Source organism: Eptesicus fuscus, chromosome 5, assembly GCF_027574615.1.
Source record: "Eptesicus fuscus isolate TK198812 chromosome 5, DD_ASM_mEF_20220401, whole genome shotgun sequence".
In the NCBI taxonomy this organism is placed as follows: Eukaryota; Metazoa; Chordata; class Mammalia; order Chiroptera; family Vespertilionidae; genus Eptesicus; species Eptesicus fuscus.
Window position 1 is genome coordinate 104,601,523 of NC_072477.1, and position 26,300 is coordinate 104,627,822.

Below are 26,300 nucleotides of genomic sequence, written 5' to 3' on the forward strand. Positions count from 1 at the left end.
ACTTTGTAGCCTTAAGTGGAGTCCAGGGCCGACCAGGGTGTGTGGGGAAGCTTCGCTTCCTCCATTGCTGCAGAAACCCAAGCCTCCTGCTTGCTCCATGGCTGCAGCCATCTTGGTTGGGTTAATTTGCATACTTGCTCCTGATTGGCTGGTGGGTATGGCTTGTGGGTGTAGCAGAGGTATGGTCAATTTGCATATTACTCTTTTATTAGATAGGATATAATGATGTGTGGTGTACTTTTATGCAATTGGTGGTGCAGTAGGTTTGTTTGCACTGGCATCCCCACAAACACTTGAATATTGGAATGTGCTGTGATGTTAACCCGACCAGACTGCTGTACTGATTTTTCGGTAATTTCCGAAACTCTGGTGACTCCTAATTTTCGGTACGTTGCCTAGACCTATTTTCTACAATGTCTCCGAGTTCCATCTTATTCTAACCACTTGTTTGCATGTAACTAACATTTTTCTATATCATGTTGATTTTTTCTCTTTAATGCTCAGGAGCCCAGTTATAGGGGACAGTTAGGTTCAGGGCCTCAGGTCTGGTATGTTTAAGAAGGCTACCAGGTCACTAGGTGATAGGACTTTTTCAGCTCCATTATTATCTTGTAAGACCACTACCATATATGTGTGGTCTGCTGACCAAAATGAAATTGTGCAACACAGGACTGTATAAGTAGCTTCTATATTAATGGGGGGAAAATGAAATAATTTCTAATGATGAGAGCTGATTATTTATGGAAGTATAAATGGCAAACACTTGGCAGTGGAAAATGCACTAGAAATCAAGGATATAGAAATGAAAACAACTATCAATTTTTAACTCATTAGATAAGGAATTTAAAAAATAAGTACAAATATTACCACAATTACTTTTGGGTGGTGAAATAGGTACATTAATAGGTGAAGATAGCAATACAATTTTCAGAAGTGCTTTTAGAAAACAATGGGGAAGCATTTTTAAAATTTCTTTATTGATTAACTTATTATATATGTGTCCTTATCCGCCAACTATCTCCCATCCCCCCACTCATTCCCTCACCCTCCTGTTATCTGTGTCCATTGGTTAGGCCTATATGCATGCATACAAGTCCTTTGGTTAATCTCTTCCCCTTACCCCCCTTCCCCTACCTTCACTCTGAGGTTTTACAGTCTGATCAATGTTTCTCTGTCCCTGAATCTGTTTTTGTTCATCAGTTTATATTGTTCATTATATTCTATAAATGAGTGAGATCATGTGAGATATTTATCTTTCTCTGACTGGCTTATTTCACTTAGCATAATGCTCTCAAGTTCCATCCATGCTGTTGCAAATGGTAAGAACTCCTTTTTTTTCACTGCAGTGTAATATTCCATTGTGTAGATGTACCATAGTTTTTAAATCCACTCACCTACTGATGGGCACTTAGGCTGTTTCCAAATCTTAGCTATGGTGAATTGTGCTGCTATGAACATAGGAGTGCATATATTCTTTCTGATTGGTGTTTCTGATTTCTTGGGATATATTCCCAGGAGTGGGACCACTGGGTCAAGTGGGAGTTCCATTTTTAGTTTTTTGAGGAAACTCCATACTGTTCTCCACAGTGGCTGCACCAGTCTGCATTCCCACCAGCAGTGCACGAGGGTTTCTTTTTCTCCACATCCTCGTCAGCACTTGTCGTTTGTTGATTTGTTGATGATAGACATTCTGACAGGTGTGAGCTTTTGCACAGCAAAAGAAACCATCAACAAAACAACAAGAAAGCCCACTGCATGGTAGAACATATTTGTCAATGTTATCACCGATAAGGGTTTAATCTCCAACATTTACAGGGTACTCATACAACTTAACAAAAAGAAGATAAACAACCCACTCAAAAAATGGGCAATGGACCTAAATAGATACTTTTCGAAAGAAGAAAGAAGGAAGGCCAAGAGACATATGAAAACATGCTCAAAGTCACTAATCATTCGAGAGATGCAAATCAAAGCAACAATGAAGGGAAGCATTTTTTTTTAATTCAAAATATGTTTACCTCTTGATTCATACATTTCTTTTCATAATAGCTACACATGACAAAAATTTGTATGTTTGTCTTCATGCTCCACTCCCTCTCCCCTATTCTCATTAGGAGAAAGAGCTAAGAAAAAAGAAAAAAAAAGAGAGATTGAAAGGGCTTCTCAGATGAAAAAGGATTATCCTGTTAAAATGATGTTTATGATACACAAATTGTAATCCACACTCTAAATTAAAAGGAAATGCACAAAGGTAAATCTATATATATAAAAATCTAAGCGACCGTTCAACCATTTGACCAGTAGCTATGATGCAGACTGACCACCAGGGGGCAGATGCTCAATATACAGGCATGGAAACAAACAGACTGATGAATCTCAGAGAGAAGAGGGAAAGGGGGAGGGCAAAAAGAGATTAAGCAAAGATCTTATATGCATATGAGAGGCCCAGTGCATGGATTTATGCACTGGTGGGGTCCCTTGGCCTGGCCTGCAGGGATTGGGCTAAAACCAGCTCTCCGACATCCCCCAAGGGGTCCCAGATTGCAATAGGGCACAGGCTAGGCCAAGGGCCCTACTGGTGCACAAATCTGTGCACCGGGCCTCTAGTAAATAAATAAGTAAATAAAATAAAATGAATCAAAACACATTTTAAAAAATGATAATAGGAATTAAACTGATAAATTATATAAAGAAATATTCATGTATAATAATGGTATATTGCAACTAAAAGATTAATCTATTCATGAAGTCTAGTAAGTAAAACTAAATGATAAGCACTTATATAAGAAATAGTTTTAAAGGAAGGAATAGGAAGTGTATGGAATGCCTATTGGAAACTCTGATATGAGAAATTTTAATTTCTTCATGAGCAGGACTGACAGTGGTGAGAGATCAATACTGATCACACTAACTGCACCATGAATAATCATTTTTGCTGATCTGTTTTATTAAATATTACATTTAGAATAGTATGTAATGATTGTGCATTTTGGTGAATAGAACAAGTTACATCAGTAAACCATCATTTTTATGGTTGGTCATTTTGCCTAAAATTTAAAATTTAAATTAAGATGACCAGTAGTTAAACAAGTTAAACCTTTGAACAATGCCTCCCTTTTATGGTTGTGAAATAAAATTTTAGATTGACAGATGATTCCAATACAAGATTCTGAAAAGTGCACATACATACACACACACACACACACATACACACATACACACTGGGTATTTAAAGTGGTAATTCTTTCAAATCATGAAGTCAATAAAGTTCATGTAAATAATGCAAGAAAAACAATTAAAAGCAGGGTGTTTGTGTGTGTGAAAAGATTAACCAATTAACTTATATGCATATATGCATAGTCCAAGAACAGACAATAGTGTAGGGAAGGCCCAGGGATTGGAAGGGAGTAGAATGGAGGGTGTCAATGAGGGCGGGGGGACGGGCAGGAGACATCTGTAATACTTTCAACAATAAAGTTAAATTAAAACAATTGAAAACTTTATGTTGAAGAAAATTGTGACCATATTTTAAAGTTGATATTAGCTTAGTTGTGAGGGTATAAGATACAGAATAAGAAATCTGTAACTAAGGAAAACATAATTATTATCAGATATCAGATATGTCTATGCCATAAAGGATAATGTAAGAGAGACCAAGAGGGTGGTGGATTAGATGGAAGCTACACTGACACTCTCCCAGGACAAAACTGGAATTACAACTAAATATAGAAAAATCATCCTGAATAACCAACTAAAGATTAGCTGAGAAGTCTGATAACCAAGGACTTAAAGAGGAGGCCACATTGAGACTGATAGGAAGTGTGGAATAAGAGAGGCTTGGCTGGCCTCCCACAGGCAGCAGCTAAAGTTCCTGAGGTATGTGAACCTAGGCCCGGGTGAGCCCAAGTGGCCCTGGGTCTGGGAGAGGCCAAGCGTCCCTGGGTCCGGGTGAGACCATGTGTCCCTGGATCCGGGTGAGGCCTCGTGCACCTAGGCCCGGGTGAGCCCAAGTGGCCCTGGGTCTGGGAGAGGCCAAGCATCCCTGTGTCCGGGTGAGACCATGTGTCCCTGGATACGGGTGAGGCCTCGTGCACCTAGGCCCGGGTGAGCCCAAGTGGCCCTGGGTCTGGGAGAGGCCAATCGTCCCTGGGTCCGGGTGAGACCATGTGTCCCTGGATCCAGATGAGGCCTCGTGCACCTAGGCCCGGGTGAGCCCAAGTGGCCCTGGGTCTGGGAGAGGCCAAGCGTCCCTGGGTCCGGGTGAGACCATGTGTCCCTGGATCCGGGTGAGGCCTCGAGCACCTAGGCCCGGGTGAGGCCACGTGCCCCTGGGTCTGGAAAAGACCAAGCGCCCCTGGGTCCAGGTGAGACCATGTGTCCCTGGATCCGGGTGAGGCCTCGTGCACCTAGGCCCGGGTGAGCCCAAGTGGCCCTGGGTCTGGGAGAGGCCAAGCGTCCCTGGGTCCGGGTGAGACCATGTGTCCCTGGATCCGGGTGAGGCCTCGTGCACCTAGGCCCGGGTGAGCCCAAGTGGCCCTGGGTCTGGGAGAGGCCAAGCGTCCCTGGGTCCGGGTGAGACCATGCGTCCCTGGATCCGGATGAGGCCTCGTGCACCTAGGCCCGGGTGAGCCCAAGTGGCCCTGGGTCTGGGAGAGGCCAAGCGTCCCTGTGTCCGGGTGAGACCATGTGTCCCTGGATCCGGGTGAGGCCTCGTGCACCTAGGCCCGGGTGAGCCCAAGTGGCCCTGGGTCTGGGAGAGGCCAAGCGTCCCTGGGTCCGGGTGAGACCATGTGTCCCTGGATCCAGATGAGGCCTCGTGCACCTAGGCCCGGGTGAGCCCAAGTGGCCCTGGGTCTGGGAGAGGCCAAGCGTCCCTGGGTCCGGGTGCGACCATGTGTCCCTGGATCCGGATGAGGCCTTGTGCACCTAGGTCCGGGTGAGCCCAAGTGGCCCTGGGTCTGGGAGAGGCCAAGCGTCCCTGTGTCCGGGTGAGACCATGTGTCCCTGGATCCGGGTGAGGCCTCGTGCACCTAGGCCCGGGTGAGCCCAAGTGGCCCTGGGTCTGAGAGAGGCCAAGCGTCCCTGGGTCCGGGTGCGACCATGTGTCCCTGGATCCAGATGAGGCCTCGTGCACCTAGGTCCGGGTGAGCCCAAGTGGCCCTGGGTCTGGGAGAGGCCAAGCGTCCCTGGGTCCGGGTGCGACCATGTGTCCCTGGATCCAGTTGAGGCCTCGTGCACCTAGGTCCGGGTGAGCCCAAGTGGCCCTGGGTCTGGGAGAGGCCAAGCGTCCCTGTGTCCGGGTGAGACCATGTGTCCCTGGATCCGGGTGAGGCCTCGTGCACCTAGGCCCGGGTGAGCCCAAGTGGCCCTGGGTCTGGGAGAGGCCAAGCGTCCCTGGGTCCGGGTGCGACCATGTGTCCCTGGATCCAGATGAGGCCTCGTGCACCAAGGTCCGGGTGAGCCCAAGTGGCCCTGGGTCTGGGAGAGGCCAAGCGTCCCTGGGTCCGGGTGCGACCATGTGTCCCTGGATCCAGATGAGGCCTCGTGCACCTAGGCCCGGGTGAGCCCAAGTGGCCCTGGGTCTGGGAGAGGCCAAGCGCCCCTGTGTCCGGGTGAGACCATGTGTCCCTGGATCCGGGTGAGGCCTCGTGCACCTAGGCCCGGGTGAGCCCAAGTGGCCCTGAGTCTGGGAGAGGCCAAGCGTCCCTGGGTCCGGGTGCGACCATGTGTCCCTGGATCCAGATGAGGCCTCGTGCACCTAGGTCTGGGTGAGCCCAAGTGGCCCTGGGTCTGGGAGAGGCCAAGCGTCCCTGGGTCCGGGTGCGACCATGTGTCCCTGGATCCAGATGAGGCCTCGTGCACCTAGGCCCGGGTGAGCCCAAGTGGCCCTGGGTCTGGGAGAGGCCAAGTGTCCCTGGGTCCGGGTGAAGCCAGAGCCTGGGTCCGGGTGAGGCCGTGTGCCCCTGGATCCATCCGGGTGAGGCTGGGTCCCAGGCCCGGGTGAGACCACGCGCCCCTTGGGTATGGGTGAGGCCACGTGCCCCTTAGTCCGGGTGACGCCGTGCCCCTGGGTTCGGCCGAGACCAAACCAGAGGGAGTCGGACCTCCGTTACCGCCATTTGTCCACCATCCAGAGCTGGGGGGTCAGTGCTGACATGTACACATAAGGAACTACTGGACATTGAAATTGAGTTTCAAAAGAACTGTTGGTCCAGGGGGAAGCTCGCTACAGACTGATTCATTTGCCTGTCAGCATAACTATTATTGCTCGTCTCACATTCAGTGCTTATTAGTATATATCTAGTGACATATGATCTCGCTCATCTAGGGGAAATGATGAACAACATAGACTGAGGAACAAGAACAGAACCAGAAGCAAGGAGGCATCGATCGGACTATCGGGCCTCAGAGGGAGGATAGGGGAGGGTAGGGGGAGGGTGGGGGGAGGGGGAGAGTTCAACCAAAGGACCTGTATGCATGCATATAAGCCTATCCAACGGTTAAGTTCAACAGGGGATTGGGGCATGCGTGGGGAGAGGGGTGGGATGGGAACGGGGGGATGAGGACAAATATGTGACACCTTAATCAATAAAGAAATTTAAAAAAAAAAATTAAAAAAAAAAAAAACGTTAAATTCAGGAACGCAAAAAAAAAAAAATAAAATAAAAAAAAAAAAAATAAAGTTCCTGAGGTATATCTCAGCATGGGTGGGGGGAGGGGTCCCCCTGAGAAGCCTAGGGTTTAAACTCCAAACCAGGCTCCCAACCCCAGAGCACCAGAACTGGGAAAGGTGCTGTGCTGTAGGGGGTCAAACCCAGGGAGCCTCACACTGTTCTTTGCTAGCCCCCCAAAACCACACAGGGGATCAGAGGGGAGAGACATAGCCTGTATTACATCTGGGGAAGACCCGATAGCAACTGGTCGGTGAGTTTCCATGTCTTACAAAAGTCTTGGAAGGGATTATCTAGCAGCTAGCAGCGGGGAGAGAGAGGGAGCTGTGTTGGGAATGGTCTAAGTGGAGGCCAAGGACAAACAGAGAGTCTGGTGAGGCTTGTTAGCCATTAAGGATGTAGGAAATAGGTATGAGCTGCTCTGCTCCTTCTAGTTGCTGGCCAAATAGACACCTCTCCACTGACCTGGAGGGGGAATTGGGCTGTATCCTCCCTTGGCCCTACAAGTGCCTAGATAACATCTGGCTGTAAAAAGCAGCAAGATTTTTGTATGCCAGGGAGGGATAGCTGGAAATGCAGGAACCCTCTTAAATGACTAATGCATAAAATTTTGTGTGAAGCCACTCACTTTGAGTTCTGGTAGAGGGAGAGAAGAGTGGACTATAGCTGTGGAGGAAAATCTGGGGTTGGTGGCTCTGGGGACAGAGATCAGAAAATGGCCACCAGGATCCCTGTGCTGAGTCATTCCCCCATACTGCAGAGACATCTTTCTCAAGTAGACCTTACCATCCAAGCAGCTTTAGCCAAGGGGAGCGGTCAGGATTGTCCCACCCATTGGAATCCATCTTGCCTCACCCTGTGAAGTTTATGCCTTGCTGCAGTCTCCAGCCTAAGGCTCATTAAATGATTGAGAATAACAATTGACCTGCAGGGAGAAGTGGATCTCTGTGTGTTTTGAGCGTTGCTTGATCTGCTTCTGGACCAGGGGCTAGGAAAAGCAGACCTTGGTGCACATCTTGGTCCTTTACAAATGCACCTAGCCCCAGCAGAAGGAGCCACAAGCTGTGTATCACTGATAGCTCAAAACAGGGTACTCAGGGCCAACACAAGAAGCATCTGACATTGGCTTGCACCAAAGATCCTCTGGAAAGAATGTGAGTCATAACAGATCTACCTAATATATATAAAAACAAACTCAAACAGGAAGCAAAAATGGAGAGACAAAGCAACAAGCCTCAAATGAAAGAACAAGAGAATTCTCCAGAAGAGTTAAATGAAATGGAGATAAACAATTTATTAGATATAGAGTTCAGAGTCATTATTATAAGGATAATCAACAACATGAAAAAAGATATAGAAATAATTATAAACAATTAGAAATGAATAATGACATAGCAGAAATAAAGAATTTACAAAAGGAATAAACAGCAGATTACCGGAAGGAAAGGATCAGATCAGCGAATTAGAAGTCAGGGTAGAAAAATTACTCAAACAGAAAACCAAGAAGAAAACAAAACAAAACAGGAGGACAGGTTAAGGGAGCTGGGTGCAACATAAAATGTAATAATATCCACATCATAAGATCCTCAGAAAGAGAATAAAGTTAGCAAAGGCTAGAGAACCTATTTGAAGAAACAATGGTGGAAACCTTCTCTAACCTGCTGAAGGATATAGTCACACAAGTTCAGGAAGCACAGATAGGCCCAAGCAAGAAGAACCCAAAGAGGCCCACACTTAGACATGTCATAGTTAAAAAGAGAATTTTAAAAGCAGCAATATAAAAACAATTTGTTATCTACAAAGGAGCCCAAAAGCTGTGAGCTGACTTCTCAGCAGAAACTCTACAGGCCAGAATGGAATGAATTGAATTATTCAAGTTAATGAAAAGCAAGGTTCTGAAACCAAGACTATTCTATCCAGCAAGGCTATCATTCAAAATAGATGAAATAACAAGTTTTCCAGATAAAAAAGGCCAAAGGAGTTTATTACCACATCAAAAAATGCTAAAGGGACTTCTGTAATAAGAAGAAATATAAAGTAAGAAACATACACATAAGCAATAAAAATGGCAATAAATAAGTACCTGTCAATAATAACCTTAAATGTAAATGGATTAAATGCTCCAATCAAAAGACATAGGGCAATTGAATGAATAAGAAAATATGACCCATATGTATGCTATCCACAAAAGACCCAACCCAGAACGAAAGACTCACACAGGATGATAGTGAAGGGATGGAAACAAATTTCCATGTAAATGGAAACAACAAAAGCAGGGGTAGTAATACTTATACCTCATAAAATAGACTTCAAAGAAAAGGCTATAACAAGATTCAAAGAAGGTCACTACATAATACTAAAAGGATTGATACAAGAAGAATATATAACCCTGGTAGACAAATATGCATCCAATATAGGAGCAGTTAAGTATATATACATATAAAATGTTTGAAGGACTTTAAGGAAGAGATTGACAGCAATATTGTCATACTAGGGGGAATCAAAACCCCACTGACTTCACTGGATAGATCTTCTAGACAAAAATAAATTAACAAGTAAATAGTGACCTTAAATGACACACTAGATCATATGGATTTAATTGACATTTACAGAAGATTTCACCCCAAAGCTGGAGAAAATACATCCTTCTCAAGTGTACCTGTGACATTCTCAAAGACAGACCACATTTTAGGACAGAAACTAAGTCTCTCCAAGTTCAGGAAGGTTAAAGTCATAGCAAGCATCTTCTCATATCACAATGGCATGAAACTAGAAATCAACAACAATAAAACAATCAAAAATACTCAAACACAGGAGGCTAAATATCATGTTATTAAACAATGAATGGATTACTGATGATGTTAAATGAGAAATTAAAAACTTCCTGGAAACAAATGAAAATGTACACTCAACAAACCAAAATCAATGGGACACAGCAAAAGTAGTCCTGAGAGCAAAGTTCATAGACTACAGGTCAACCTCAAGAAATAAGAAAAATCTATAATAAACTATCTAGCACTATAACTAAAGGAATTAGAAAGGAAACAAACAAACAAAAAGACCAGAGTAAGAAGAAGAAAGAAAATAATAAGAGTGGAAATAAATGACATAGAGAACAAAATACAATACAAAAGATCAATAGAACCAAAAGCTGGTTTATCGAAAGAATAAACAATATTGATGAACCTCTACCCAGGCTCACCAAGAAACAAAGAGAGAGGACCTAAATAATCAAAATCAGAAATGAAAGAGGTGAAGTAACAACTGATCCCACAGAAAGAAAAAGGATTGTAAAAAAATATTACAAACAACTATATTCCAACAAATTGGACAGAAGAGACAAAATGGATATATTCCTAGAAAAATACAATCTTCCAACACTCAATCAGGAAGAATCAGAAAACTTGAATAGGCTGATAACAACCTATGAAAGTGAAGCGGTAATGAAAGATAAAAATAAAAATTCCAGAAAAAAACCCTGGTCCAGACAGCTTCACAGGCGAGTTTTACCAAACATTCAAAGAACTAGTACCAATCCTCCTCAGATTATTGCAAAAAATTCAAGAAGAAGAAACACTTCCAAGCTCTTCCTATGAAGCCAGCATTACCTTAATCCCAAAAACCAGATGAAGACACTACAAAGAAAGAGAATTACAGGCCAATATCCCTGATGAACATAGATGCTAAAATCATCAACAAAATATTAGCAAAATTCATCCATCAATACATTAAAAAGATCATACACCATGACCAAGAGGGGTTTGTTCCAGGGAGGCAAAGCTGATACAATATCCACAATTAATAATCATGATACATCACATAAACATATTGAAAGACAAAGACTGCATGATCATATCATTTAATGCAGAAAGAGCATTTGACAAAGTCCAACACATTTTTTGATAAAAACTCTCAAAAAAGTGGAAATAGAGGGATTATACCACAACATCATAAAAGCCTTATATGACAAACCTAGAGCCAACATCATACTCAAAGGGCAAATACTAAAACCATTTCCCATAAGAACAAAAATAAGAGAGGGATGCCCACTTTCACTACTCTTATTCAACATAGTACTGAAAGTGCTAGTCATAGCAATCAGAGAAGAAGAAATAAAAGGTATCCAAATTGAAAATGAAGAAGTAAAACTGTCATTATTTGCAGATGACATGATATTGTATGTAGAAAACCCTAAAGACTCCATTAAAAAATTACTGGATTCATTAAATGAATTTGGCATTGTAGCAAGATATAAAATTAACAGCCAGATACCTATGGAATTTTTATACACCAATAATGAAAGAACAGAAAGAGAAACAAACAAAAACCTAACAAAAGAAAAAAAAATCCCATTTACCATTGCAACAAAAAAATTAAGATACCTAGGAATAAACTTAACTAAAGTGGTAAAAGACCTGTACTCGGAAAATTGCAAGACTCTGAAAAAAGAGATAGAGGAAGATTTAAACAAATGGAAGAATATACCATGTTCATGGATTGGTAGAATCAACATCATTAACATGTCCATACTACCCAAAGCAATCTATAAATTCAATGCAATCCCCATTAAAATACCAACTGCATATTTCACAGACCTTAAACAAATTCTCCAAAAATTCATCTGGAATTTTAAAAGTCCCTGAATAGCCACAGCAATCTTGAGAAAGAAGGACAAAGTTGGAGGGATCACGATACCAGATATCAAGTTATATTACCAAGCCACTGTTCTCAAAATTGCCTGGTACAGGCACAAGAACAGACAAATAGACCAATGGAACAGAATAGAGAACCCAGAAATCGACCCAAGCCATTATGCTCAATTAATATTTGACAAAGGAGGCATGAACATACAATGGAGAAAAGACAGTCTCTTCAATAAATGGTGTTGGGAAAATTGGACAGATACATGCAAAAAAAGTTTATTTTTGTAGTGTACCATACACAAGAATAAACTCAAAATGGATAAAAGCCTTAAACATAAGATGGGAAACCATAATAAATCTTAGAAGAATCCATAGGCAACAAAATATCCGATATATCTCATAGCAATATCTTTACCAATACATCTCCTATGACAATGGAAACTAAGGAGAAAATAAACAAATGGGACTACATCAAAATGAAAAGCTTCTGCACAGCAAAAGAAACGGTCAATAAAACAAGAAAGCCCACTGCATGGGAGAACAGATTTGCCAATGTTATATCTGATAAGGGCCTAATCTCCAAAATTTATAGGAAACTAATACATCTTAACAAAAGGAAGATAAACAATCCAATCAAAATATGGGCAAAGGACCTCATAGACACTTTTTGAAAGTAGACATGCAGAAGGCCAAGAGATATATGAGAAATGTTCAGTCACCAATCATCTGAGAGATGCAAATCAAAACAACAATGAGGTACCATCTCATACCTGTCTGAATGGCTATCATCAATAAATCAACAAAAGACAAGTGCTGCCCTAGCCGGTTTGGCTCAGTGGATAGAGCGTCAGCCTGCTGACTGAAGAGTCCTGGTTCAATTCTGGCCAAGTGCATATGCCCGGGTTGTGGGCTTGATCCCAGTAGGGGGTGTGCAGGAGGCAGCCAATCAATGATTCTCATCATTGATGTTTCTATCTCTCTCTCCCTCTCCCTTCCTCTCTGAAATCAATAATGAAATTTAAAAAAAAAAGACAAGTGCTGGCGAGGATGTGGAGAAAAAGGAACTTTCATGCACTGCTGGTGGGAATGCAGAATGGTGCAGCCACTGTGGAAAACATATGGAATTTCCACAAAAAATTAAAACTGGAACTCCCTTTTGACCTAGTAATTCCATTTCTAGTAATATGGCCCAAGAAATCAGAAGCACCAATCAGAAAGAATATATGCACTCCTATGTTCATAGCAGTGCAATTTACAATAAGTAAGATTTGGAAACAGCCTAAATGCCCATCAGCAGATGAGTGGATTATAAAACAGTGGTACATCTACACAATGGAATACTATGCTGCTGTAAAAAAGAAGGAATTCTTACCATCTGCAACAGCATGGATGGAACTGGAGAGCATTATGCTAAGCAAAATAAACCAGTCAGAGAAAGGTAAGTATCACATGATCTCACTCATTTGTGGAATATAATGAACAACACAAACTAATGAACAAAAATAGATCCAGAGACATAGAAGCATCGATCAGACCGTCAAGCCTCAGAGAGAAGGCAGGGGAGGATGGAAGAGGGATGTAAGACATCAACCAAAGGACTTGTATATGTGCACATAAGCATAACCAATGGACACAGGCAATAGTGGGGTGAGGGCATGTACTGGGGGATGGGAGCAGCTGGGGATAGGGCAAAGGGGGGGTGGGGAAAGAGGGTACATATGTAATATTTTCAACAGTAAAGAATTAAAAAAAAAAAAGATCAATGAAGCCCAAAGCTAGTTCTTTGAAAAGGTAAACAAGATTGAATAATTGCTAGCCAGACTCATCAAGAAACAAAAATAGAGGACCCAAATAAATAAAATCAGAAAAGAGATTTGAAATAATAACTGGCACCACAGAAATACAAAAGATTGTAGGAAACTATTACAAACAACTATATGAAAAAAAAAAAAAAAACACCACACACACTGGAAAACCTGGGTAAAATGGACAAATAACTAGAAACATAGAATCTAACAAAACTCAATCATGAAGAACCAAAAAACCTGAATAATCTGAAAACAACCTATGAAATTAAAGCTGTAATAAATAAAAACTCCCAGCAAAACAAATGCCCTGGACCAGACTGCTTCACAGGGGAGTTTTACCAAACATTCAAAAAAGAACTAACACCTATCGACATCAAACTTTTCTAAAAAATTCCAAAGGAAGGAAGACTTCCAAGCTCTTTTTTATGAGTCCAACATTATCCTAATTCCAAAATCAGATATAAACACCACAAAGAAAGAAAATTATAGGACTATCCCTGAAGGACATAGATGCCCAAATCCTCAATATTAGCAAACTGGATCCAGCAATATAATAAAAAGGTTATCCCCAATGACCAAGTGGGATTTATCCCAGGGATGCAAGACAATATTCCCAAATCAATAAATGTGATACATCACATAAACAAAATGAAAGCTAAAAATCATGTGGTCATGTCAATAGATTCAGAAAAAACATTTGACAAAATCCAGCACCCATTTTTGATAAAAACTTTCAAGCAAGTGGAAATAGATGGGTCATTCCTCAACATAATAAAGATCATGTATGACAAATCTACAGCCAGCATAAAACTCAATTGACAAAATCTAAAAGCATTTCTCTTAAGAACAAGAACAAGACAGGGATGTTTGCTTTCACCACTCTTAAATATAGTACTGAAAGTCTTAGCCATAGCAATCAGATAAGAAGAAAAATAAAAAGCTTCTAAATTGGAAAAGGGGAAGTGAAAATGTCATTACTTGCAGATGACATGATACTGTACATAGAAAACACTAAAGACTCCACCAAAACTGACTAGATTTAATAAATGAATTCAGCAAAGTAGCAAGATACAAAATTAACAACCAGAAGTTAACGGCATATTTATACACCAATAATGAACTCTAGGAAAGAGAAATTTAAGTCCAAAATCCATTTACCATTTCAACAACAACAACAAAAAATAATAAGATGCCTTGGAATTAACTTAATCAAGGAGGTAAAAGACCTGTATTCTGAAAACTATACAAAACTGAAAAAAGAAATAGAGGAAGATACAAACAAATGGAAGAATATGCCATGCTTGTGGATTGAAATAATTAACATCATTGAAATGTCTATACTCCAAAGCAATCTATAATTTGAAGACAATCCAAACTGGAAAGAAGGAAGAAAAACTGTCATTATTTGCCCATGACATGGTTGTATACATAGAAAACCCTAAATACTCCAGTAATAAACTAGTAGTTTAATAAAATGAATTCAGAAATGTAACAGGATACAAAATTAACACCCATAAATCAATGGTATTTTTATACACCAATAATGAAATCTCAGAAAGAGAAACTAAAAAAACAATCCCATTTACCATTGCAACATAAATAAAATTAAGGAACTCTGGAATAAACTTAAGGAGGTAAAAGAAAATTACAGGACATTGAAATAAGAGATCGATAATGATTTATTTAAACAAGTGGGAAAATATACCATGTTCATGGATTTGTAGAATTAATAACATTAAAATGTTCATACTGCCCAAAGCAATCTATAGATTCAGTGCAATCTTTATTAAATACCAACAGCATATTTCACAGATCTAGAACAAATATTCCAAAAACTTATACGGAATAAAAAAAAACAAAAACACCCTGAATAGCCACTGCAATCTTGAGAAGGAAGAACAAAATTGGAGGATTCACAATACCAGATAACATATTTTACTATAAATCCACTGTAATCAAAACAGCCTGGTACTGGCACACGAATAGGTATATAGATCAATGGAACAAAACACAGAACCCAGAAATCAACCCAAGTCATTATGCTCAATTAATATCTGACAAAGGAGGCAAAAGCATACAATGGAGTCAAAACAGTCTCTTCAATAAATGGTGCTGGGAAAATTGGACAGATACATGCAAAAAATTAAACTAGACCACCAACTTACACCATACACAAGAATAAATTCAAAATTGATAAAAGACTTAAATATAAGTTGTGAAACCATATAAATCCTAGAAGAAACCATAGACAGAAAAATATCAGACATCTCACATAGCAAAATTTTCACTGACACATTGCCTAGGGCAAGAGAAATAAATGAAAAATTAAACAAATGGGACTACATCAAAATAAAAAGCTTCTGCAGAGCAAAAGAAACATCAACAAAATAAAAAGGGAGCCTACTAAATGGTAGAACATATTTTGGCAATGATACATCTGATAAGGTGTTAATTTCCAAAATATATAAAGTACTCATACAACTCAACAAAATGAAGACAATAAATCCAATTTAAAAATGGGCAGAGGAGCTGAATAGACACTTCGCCAAAGTGGACATGCATATGACCAAGAGACATATGGAAAAAAGTATTCAAAGTCACAAATCTTCAGAGAGATACAGATTAAAACCATAATGAGGTACCAGAATGTTTACTATCAACAAATAAGCCAGAATGTTTACTATCAACAAATAAGCAAATGACAACTGCTGGGGAGATGTGGATAAAAGGGAACCCTAGTACACTGTTGGTGGGAATGCAGACTGGTGTAGCCACTTTGGAAAACACTATGGAAGTTCCTCAATGAATTAAAAATAGATCTGCAGTTTGACCCAGCAATCCCACTTCTAGGAATATATCCTAAGAATTCTGAAACACCAATCAGAAAGAATATATGCATCCTTATGTTCATAGCAGTCTTATCTACAATAGCTAAGATCTGAAAACAGCCCAAGTGCCCATTAGTAGATGAGTGGGTATAAAAGCTATGGTACATTTACACAATGAAATACTATGTGGCTTGAAAACAAAGCTCTTACTCTCTGAGACAGTATGGATGGACCTGGAGAATTATTATGCTAAGCAAAATAAGCCACTCAGAGAAAGACAAATATGATATAATCTCGCCAATTTATGGGAATCTAATGAACAAAATATACTGATGAACACAATAGGTCCAGAGGTATGGATGCATGGATCAGAATAATAGATCTCAGTGGGGGAAGGTGGTTGAGGGAGGATACAGGGAGAGATTAACCAAAGAACATATATGCATGTATGCATAACCCATGGACACAGACAGTGGCATGTAAAACCTGGGGTGGGATGGGGTTGGGTGGAGGGTGGCAAAAAGGGAGAAAATTGGAGGCCTTTGTAATATTGTCAACAATGCTATATAATAAAAGCCTTATATGCTAAGTGTCCGGTCGTATGGTCGTCCATTCAACCAATCAAAGCGTAATATGCTAATGATATGCTAAGGCCGCTCAACCGCTCGCTATGATGTGCACTGACCACCAGGGGGCAGACGCTCTGACCGGTAGGTTAGCTTGCTGCTGGGGTCTGGCTGATTGGGACTGAGTGAGAGGGGCCAGACTGGCCCTGGAGTCCTTCCATAGTCCCTCCCCAGCTAGCCAACCTCCCACATCCCTACTCGGCCCTGATCATGCATTGGTGGGGTCCCTCAGCCTGGCCTGCACCCTCTCACAATCCGGGACCCCTCGGGGGATGTCAGAGATCTGGTTTCGGCCTGATCCCACAGGCCAGGCCAAGGGGCCTCTAGTGAAATATATAAAACATATTCATGATTAATTTTGAATGTATTGCAAAAATGGGAATTTTATATAGTTATTGCTCAGAGTAATTTATTTATTTTTATTTTTTTGCAAAAGAGATATCAAGTTTGCTACTCATTTTCATCCATGCAAAGATATAACTTGTATTTTACATAACCTTTGAAGTGTACCTTCTGCCTTGCTCTCTTGACTATCATCATGCCAGGATAGTGGCATCACCTTCTTTGCTACTGGGGTGCATCATGGCATCTCAGCAACCCCAACATCTTATCTCACTTGGGCTCATTCAAATGTCTGATCTTTATAGGTATCAATACTATAGAAAACTTGTGATTGTTATCTGCCAATCGGTTCTCATTTGCAACAATATTTTAAAAACTATTTTACTTTAAAGATATCAAGTAATGAATAACATAAAAATCACAAATGTTAGAATTGTCAGTAGTTTTGAGTTATCAATGATCATCCTACGGTGAAGTAAAGCTAAATATAGTCAATATATATTTTGTTGATCAATTATGAAGTATTTTTGCTTGTAGAATCTCAGTGTTGTTTCCTAAAATTAAAAATAGTGTTATGATTAAAAACACATTTTAAAGTTCAATTTGTGAGTTTCTGCTCACTTTCTAAGAAATCAGAAGTGTCAACATGTCCACTATAATATTAACTATGTAAGTCAGTTACCAACTTTTCAAATCACCTGTTACAAAAGTTTTTGTTATTGTTGATGTTGTTGTTTTTTTGCTTTCCTAAATTTTGTAAGGAAACAAACACTTATATTTATATTGAATGTAACTAAGGAGTGGAAATTTTTAAGAACTACATTTGACGACTTTTTCCCAAATTTCAAACACTTAAAATGTTGTTTCTCCATAGCTACAATATTCAGCTTATGTTAGACGTGCACCCTAGCCTATGAACAGTAAAATGATTCTGCTCTCAATTTTCTGTGTGTGTGTGTGTGTGTGTGTGTGTGTGTGTGTGTGTGTGTGTGTGTGTGTTGGGGAGAGGTGGGAGCGTTGTTTCTCACAAGAAATTCTCTGTTACAACAGCTGGGTGTCCTACAATTCAACTCAATCCTGAAACTATCTCCATGGGGAACACATCAGATTCCACAGTTTAGGGCTCGTTCCCACAAGATTGCCCTTCACTTCAGATACGAATTATAGGTTGTTGTTACTTGTACTTCTAAACAAATAAATCAGAGCTTCCAATTACCCACTCATTGTGTTCATTAATTTTCTGTAGTGGTTCACAGAACTCAGAGAAGCTATTTATCTACTAGATTATACTCAGGAACAGTTAGATTGAAGAGACATGTAGGGCAAGTTATGGCAAAGGGGCACCAAGCTTCAATGCAATCCCAGGTGCATCATTCTTCTCACACCTGTATGTGTTCACCAACCAGGAAGCTCTTTGAACCCAGTCCATTTAGGTTTTGGGTTTTTGGGTTTTTTTTTTACATAGGCATTGATTAAATTATTGCCTCGTAGTGAATGAACTCTAGCTCCAGCCTGTCTCATCTTCCCGAAGGTTGATGTGGGAGTGGGACTGAAAGTTCCAACTCTTTAATCACAGGGCTGTGTTCCCTAGCAATGAGCCTCCATCCTAATGTACCTTACAAAAGTCACTTTATTAACATAAAAGACACCTTCATTACTCTCCTCACTTAGGAAATTCCAAAGGTGTGGGATCTTTGTGCCAGAAATGGGGATGAAGAAATTACATAGATAATAAGTCACAATATCACAAACAGATACCTCTGGAAATGTGTACCCCATATTGAGAGAGTAAGCATAGGGGTGAATGTGATCTTTAGAATTAATCAAGATTAATCAAGAAAAGTTTGAATTCTGGCTATGCCACTTTCTTGTTGGTGACTGCAGGTAGCATACTTTAGCTCTCTAAGCCTAATTTTCTTATTTATTTTAAAGGACTGAATGAGACAACATACCGTATATGAATTAGAGAACAATTACCCTGGCATATAGTAGGTGCTGATAAATGTAAGGAATGTATTACTATGAAATTTATGTGTTCTGGGAGAATCTACTTTTGAATACCCAGCTAATCACTCAATACATTGTTTATTATTTACTTTAAAAATTTACTTGTTTGCATGCATATAAGCATAACCAATGGACACAGACACCAGGGGGGTGAGAGCATGAATAGGAATGGGGTGGGGGGGGGAAAGGGGGGCATAAGGACACATATGTAATACCTTAATCAATAAAGAAAAAACATTAAAAATTATCTTTATTGTTGAAAGTATTACAAATGTCCCCCTTTTCCCCACTATTGACCTCCTCCACTCCACATATCCCTCTCTCAGGCCTTCACCACATTATTGTCTGTGTCCATGGGCTGTGCTTAACTGCATATAAGTTCTCCCCACCCCACCCCTGCCTTCCCTCTGAGATTTGTCAGTCTGTTCCATGCTTCTGTGTCTCTGGATCTATTTTGTACATCAGTTTATTTTGTTCATTAAATTCTAAATATGAGTGAGATCATGTAATACTTATCTTTGTATGACTGGCTTTTTTTTTGCTTAGCATAATACTCTTCTGGTCCCTCCATGCTGTCTCAAAGGTAAGAGAGTCCTTTTTTTACAGCTGCATAGTATTCTATGGTGTAAATGTATCACAGCTTTTATATCCACTCATCTACTGATGGGCACTTGGGCTGTTTCAAGAGCTTGGCTATTGTAAATTACGCTGCTATGAACATAGGAATGCATATATTCTTTCTGATTAGTGTTTTGGGTTTTTTAGGATATATTCCTAGAAGTGAAATCACTGGGTCAAATAGGAATTCCATTTTTATTATTATTACTAGAGGCTTGGTGCACAAAAATTTGTGCACTTGGAGGGTTTCCTCAGCCCAGCCTGTGCGGTCTCACAGTCCGGGACCCCTCGGGGGATGTCCACCTGCCAGCTTAGGCCTGGTCCCCGGGGGATCAGGCCTAAGCTGGCAGTCATACATCCTTCTAGCAGCCCAGGATCCCTAAGGGGATGTCTGACTAACGGCCTAGCGCTGCCAAGGAGATGAGAGAGGATCCCGTCACCACCGCTGCACTGGCCAGCCATGAGCTGGCTTCTGACTGAGCGGTGTTCCCCCTGTGGAAGTGCACTGACCACCAGGGGGCAGCTCCTGCATTGAGCGTTTTCCCTCTGGTGATCAGTGCACTTCATAGCAACTGATTGTTCTGCCATTAGGGTCAATTTGCATATTACTCTTTTATTATATAGGATTATTATTATTATTTTTTTAGGAAACTCCATACTGTTTTCCATAGTGGCTATACCACTCCCACCAGAAGTGTACTAGGGTTCCCTTTTCTCTACATCCTCGCCAGCCCTTGTCATTTGTTGATTTATTAATGGTAGCTATTTTGACAAGTGTGAGGTGATTACCTCATTGCTGTTTGAATTTGCATCTCTCAGATGATTAGTGACTTTGAGCATTTTTCATATGTCTCTTGGCCATTTGTATATCCAGTTTGGAGAAGAAGTGTGTATTTAGGTTCTTTTAATTGGATTAAGTTGTGTGAGTTTCTTATACATTTTGGAAATTAACCCCTTATAAGATGTATCATTGGCAAATATGTTCTCCCATACAGTGGGCTCCTTTTCATTTTGTTTATGGTTTCTTTTCATATGATTAATCATTTCAAATTGGGTCATTTTTTAAAAATTGAGTTGCTTTGTTTTAGGCTAGCCAATTAAATGCTAGGTAAGTATCACTATTTGAGAATTCAGGGCATTAGGTTTGGGGTTTGAGTTGGTCACTTTCTTTTTCTGAGATTACAACACTTTGCATGTTACACTCACCTATTCATAACCAGTTATACATTTGTGGGAAAATAGGATTATTCTCTTGCAAGAAGTTAAGTTTTGAAGCTTGTGAAATTCCCCATTGAGTACTGCTGACAGCTTGAGTGGGCAAAGAAAAACCCTATCTGCAAAGGTGGCTGTTTGATTTGACCATGGCATCTTCCCCTCTGGAAGTGTCATGACAGACAAATGATGATACATATGCTTTCATATTTTGTTGTATCCTGTCTTATAACTTACATAAAATGACATCTCTAATCCTTGTACACTTTGGGTTATAGCCCCCATGTCAAAATAAAAGCCAGCCAGGGATGCTAGAAAGTCTTACTAAACATCCTCTCTTTCTGATCAAGCCTCTATTCTGACTGGCTAGTCCATGCCTATAGCAGCTACATTCTGAAAGGTGGAAGCAGCTGGTTACCAGCACATGTCAGTCTAACTTGGGTTCATAGCAATCCTTAATGAGCTGTCAAGAGTCACATCACAAGAACATTTAAAAAATGAATTTCACATTTCATAAATCTTAACACTATTGTAGCATATTGACATGTTTGTAATTTTCATTAACAAGTGGACAAACAAGTGTTTTCTTATGTTCTTTATTATTCACACCATCAAAGGGAACAACATAAAGATAATTCCAAAAAATCAATAATGTCAATGTTACTTTTATTTTTCTTTGGAATGCTACTTATGGTTTTCTTTGGGCTCTTATTGCCTACAAGCTGAGCACAGATTTTTTCAGGTAGGTTGCTTTTATTTTAAAGTTTTCATTTTCTAAGCTTGGCAACTGCTCTAAGTTAGAAGCACCACAAGAGCAAATTAATCCACTTAAAAATTCTTTTGAGACCTAATCTTTGTATAAATTGCCAGTTGATAATGATGAGGGTGATGATAAAGTTTATTGATTACTCACTATGTGCCTGACACTTTTATAAATCCATCAGGTTTTTTATGTATTTATTTATTTTGACATATTGTTATAGTCCCCTATTTCCCCCTTTTTGCCCCCCTCCACCCAGCCCATGCCTCTACCCTGGCCTTCACCACATTGTTATGTGTGTTCATGGGCTATGCATGTATGAATATATGTTCCTTGGCTAACCTCATCTACTCCCCAACAGATCTGTCAGTCTCTTCCATGTACCCATGCCTCTGATCTTATTTTGTTCATCAATTTATTTTGTTCATTGGATTCCACATATAAGTAAAATTATATAGTGTTTGTCTTTCTCTGACTGGCTTATTTCACTTAGCATAACAATCTTCAGGTCCATCCATGCTATCGCAAAGGTTTAAGAGTTCCTTCCTTTTTACAGCTGTCTATTATTACATTGTAAATGTACATCATTTTTACACACTCGTCTACTTGTGAGCACTTGATATGTCTCCAAAATTTTTCAGTTTTTACATCTGTATAATAAGGAGAACAGTAGTATTTATCTAAATGTTTTTTCTATAGAAACTAAGTTAATATACACAAAGCACTTAGAATAGTGCTAAGCACATAAAAACACATTAGCTACTATTGTGTGTGAATTCACTTAATCTTCATCAAAATATTATAATGTTTCTGCTATCATTGACACAATCTTACAGATGAAGGAACTTAAAGCAGATTATGAAATTTGTCCAAAGTCACAACAGAAAGGGACAGAGCCAGGATTAGAACCCAAGTGGTCTGACTCCTGAACAAACCAGCTCATATTGTTTGGGTTTCTTTATTTTCCTAGGAAAATATTTCTTGTAATTCCAAGAAATAATGACTTAGAATTACTTATATTGCATATGATTAAAGCTTATAGGGGTCTATGGTTATCTGACTGTGTGAATTTGGTCAAGCCACTATACATCTCTGCCATTTAATACCCAGCTGTAAAATAAGGACAATTAACTAAATAGTCTCTAAAGATCTTTCCAACACTGTGAACACTCTAAAACCCTGTGAAGTTTATACTCTTATAAGCAATTTTGATCTCCAGATACAGGGAAATTGGTTTCAATTATACCAAGAGAATTTTACAAAAAATGTTTGTCTGGTAATAAGGTAGTAAAACACTGAAAAGAGAAGCTTTTAAAGTTCCTTGCCTACAGCTCTGTAAGAAGTTTGACACTACTACTATCAGCTGAACATAAACTAGGTTATACATTTCTTATTGCTAAATGGTTCTATTTTTCCTTTATGTTAACTCCATATTAACTGTTAGGATTTATGGTGTTAGACAAATTATTATAGCCTTAGCATCAAGCTGTGAGATTAGTGTTGGTAAAAAAGAAGCAAGAATAGGCAGCATTCACATCCTCCACTCACCATAAATTAAAGGGTACACTGTGACCTGCAGGAAGAAAGGACAACAGTGAGATCCACTTTTCCCAAGACTAAAATATGAAATATGTTGTGTTTTCTTCAGGACATTCTTGCCACATTTGGGAACCATGCCAGGTTCCAGAATAGTCAAGGAATATATCTCAAGAAACTAGAAACACCTATCGGAAAGGATATATGCACCCCTATGTTCATAGCAGCACAATTCACCATAGCTAAGATTTGGGAACAACCTAAATGCCCATCCGCAGATGAGTGGATTAGAAAACTATGGTACATCTATACAATGGAATACTACGCTGCTATAAAAAAGAAGGAATTCTTACCATTTGCAGCAGCATGGATGGACCTAGAGTGCATTATGTTAAGTGAAATAAGCCAGGCAATGAAAGAAAAATACCACATGATCTCACTCATTTATGGAAAATAAAGAACATTATAACCTGATGAATAAGAAGATAGATACAGAGGCAGTAAAGCACCAAACAGACTGTCAAATTACAGCGGGAAGGCTGGGGAGTGTTGGGGATGGAGGGAAATAGATCAACCAAAGGACCTGTATGGATGCATATAAGCACACCAATGGACACAAGACACTGTGGGCGTGGGATGATGGCATGCGACAGGGGGTAGGGGAGGTTGGGGGAAGGTCAATGGGGGAAAAAAGGAGATATATTTACTAATATATGCAATATTTTAAACAATAAAAAATATTTAAAAAAATAAAGTCCTATCCTATGATTGTATTGATGTCAATCTCTCCCTTGATATCTTCCAGAAGTTTTTTATGTATTTGGTACTCCTGTTTTGGGTGCATATATGTTTACCAGAGTTATATCTTCTTGTTGAATTGCTCATTTTATTATTATGAAGTGGCCCTCCTTATCTTTTGTTATGGCCTCCACTTGAGGTCTATTTTGTCAGATGTAAGTATTGCTATCTCTGCTTTTTTTTTTTTTCATTTCCATTTGCCCAAAATATTTTTTCTGTTTCTTCACTATCAGTCTGTGTGAGTTATTTTTTCTCAGGTGGGTCTCTTGTAGACAGCAGATATATGAGTCATATTTTCTTATCCATTCAGCAGCCCTGTGTCTTTTGATTGGAGCATTTAATCCATTTACATTTGAGGTTATTATTGATAGGTACTTATTTGTAGCCATTTTTATTTATGCCTGTGTTCCTTCTTTCCTTTCTATTTCTTCTTTTTATAGCAGTCCCTTTAGCATTTCTTTAATTGCTGGCTTGATCGTAATAAAAATCCCTTAGCTGTTTTTTGTCTATACAGCTCCTGATTCCACCTTCAATTTTGAATGATAGCCTATAGTATTCTTGAATTCAGTCCCTTGTTTTGCATCGCTTTGTATATTTCATTCCATTCCCTCTGGTCCTGATGTGTTTTTGTTGAGAAATCAGTTGATAGTCTAATGGGAGATTTCTTGTAGATAACTTTCTGTCTCTCCCTGGCAGCCTTTAGGATTCTTACTTTTTCATGATGTTTGCCAATTTAATTATGTGATGTGTCTTGGAGTCAGTGTTTCTAGGTTCATATTGTTTGGGACTCTGTGTGCTTCTTGGACTTGTGTTACTTTTTTTATTGCCCAAATCATGGAGGTTTTCTGTCATTATTTTTCAAATAGGTTTTGTATTCCTTGCTTAGCTTCCTCTCTTTCTGGCACCCCTGTTATGCATGGTTTGTTTTGCTTTGTGTTGTCCTAAAGCTCCTTTAGACTCGCCACCTGCTTTTTAGGTGTATGTTTTTCCAGTTGCTGCTCTGCTTCGGTGTTTTTCTACCTTGTCTTCTAACTCATTGATGGGGTCCTCAGCTTCTTGGAACCTACTGTTGAAACCTTCCATTGTTTTCTTTATTACATCTATGTCATTCTTCAATTCCTCTTGATTCTTACACATTTAGGAGAATTTGTCTCCCAGCCTTTTCAGCATCCTTATAAACATTACTCTGAATTCTTTCTCTGACAAATTGCTTGCCTCTATTTATTTAATATCCTTTTGTGGTGATTCCTCCTTTTCTTTTGTGTGGGCATTGTTTCTTTGTCTCCCCTTTTTTGCTGTTCCTTTGTGATTATTTCTATGTATTAGATCAAACTGCTATGCCTCCCAGATTTTTTTTAGTTTGTTTTGTATGTAGATGTTTTGTAGGACCCAGTGGTGCAGCTTCTCAGGCCTTCTGGACTGGGTATTCTAGAGATGGCCCATACTTGAGATATTTGAGTTCTCTTGATGTAGTGGGGTTTGTGTGTTATTGTCCTGTTCATGGATGGAGCCTCCTCTCAGGGTGTCTGGTTATGTGTTCTCCCTCTACCACGTTGTGCCAACCGTTGTTGATGTTTAGACTGAACAGCACACAATACAACTTGACAAGACACGACACAAAGGAAACAAAATATGAATGTACACATGACACCAATAACCCCAATAAAAGTGACCACCAGAGAAAAGAGAATTAGGAAGAGAGAAAAGAGAGCAAAAAAATATATTGAGAAAAGATAAAAGGTAAGAGGAAAAAAATATATATGGGGACAAAACAAACAAACAAACAAAAAAATTCAAACAACAAATACCCAGAAAAAGGAGGGGGGAAGAATCTATAGAGGCAGAGCTTATATACAGAAAGTAAGGTTAAGGAATTGAATGAATAGGGGAAGGACCATGGTTCAATATAGAGGATGTAAAAAGAGAGTGAGTGGATGAAAAGAAAAAAATAAATTAGTTAATAAACATATAAAACAAAAAAAATTATCTATTTGTTCATTTATTTTTGGAAAATGTGAACAACAGAGAGAGCAGATAGGTTTGAGTTTAGAGAGTGAAACTAAACAATTAGGAGAAGAAGAGAACAAGAGAGGAGAGGAAAAACAAAAGCATAAACATATTGACTAGTGAAGATAGAGAAAAGAGAAGGGTGGATGGACTTGCAACAGGAGAGAGGAAATTAGATATATGAGTAAGCCAACAGAGACTACATTAATAATAACACATCAATAGATCATATAAAGAAGATCAATTTTTAACAAGGGGTAAAAAGAAAGGAAAGAGAAAAACTAAAGTGAGGACAGGAGAAGAGAAAACAGAATGAAAAAGAAAGAAGTGAGGAAGAAAAGGGTGGAAAATTAGATAAAATAAAATAACAATAAAAAATAAAAATAGAATAAAGGAAAAGTAAAACTAAAAAAATAAAAATTAAAAAAAGCAAAAATTAAAAAA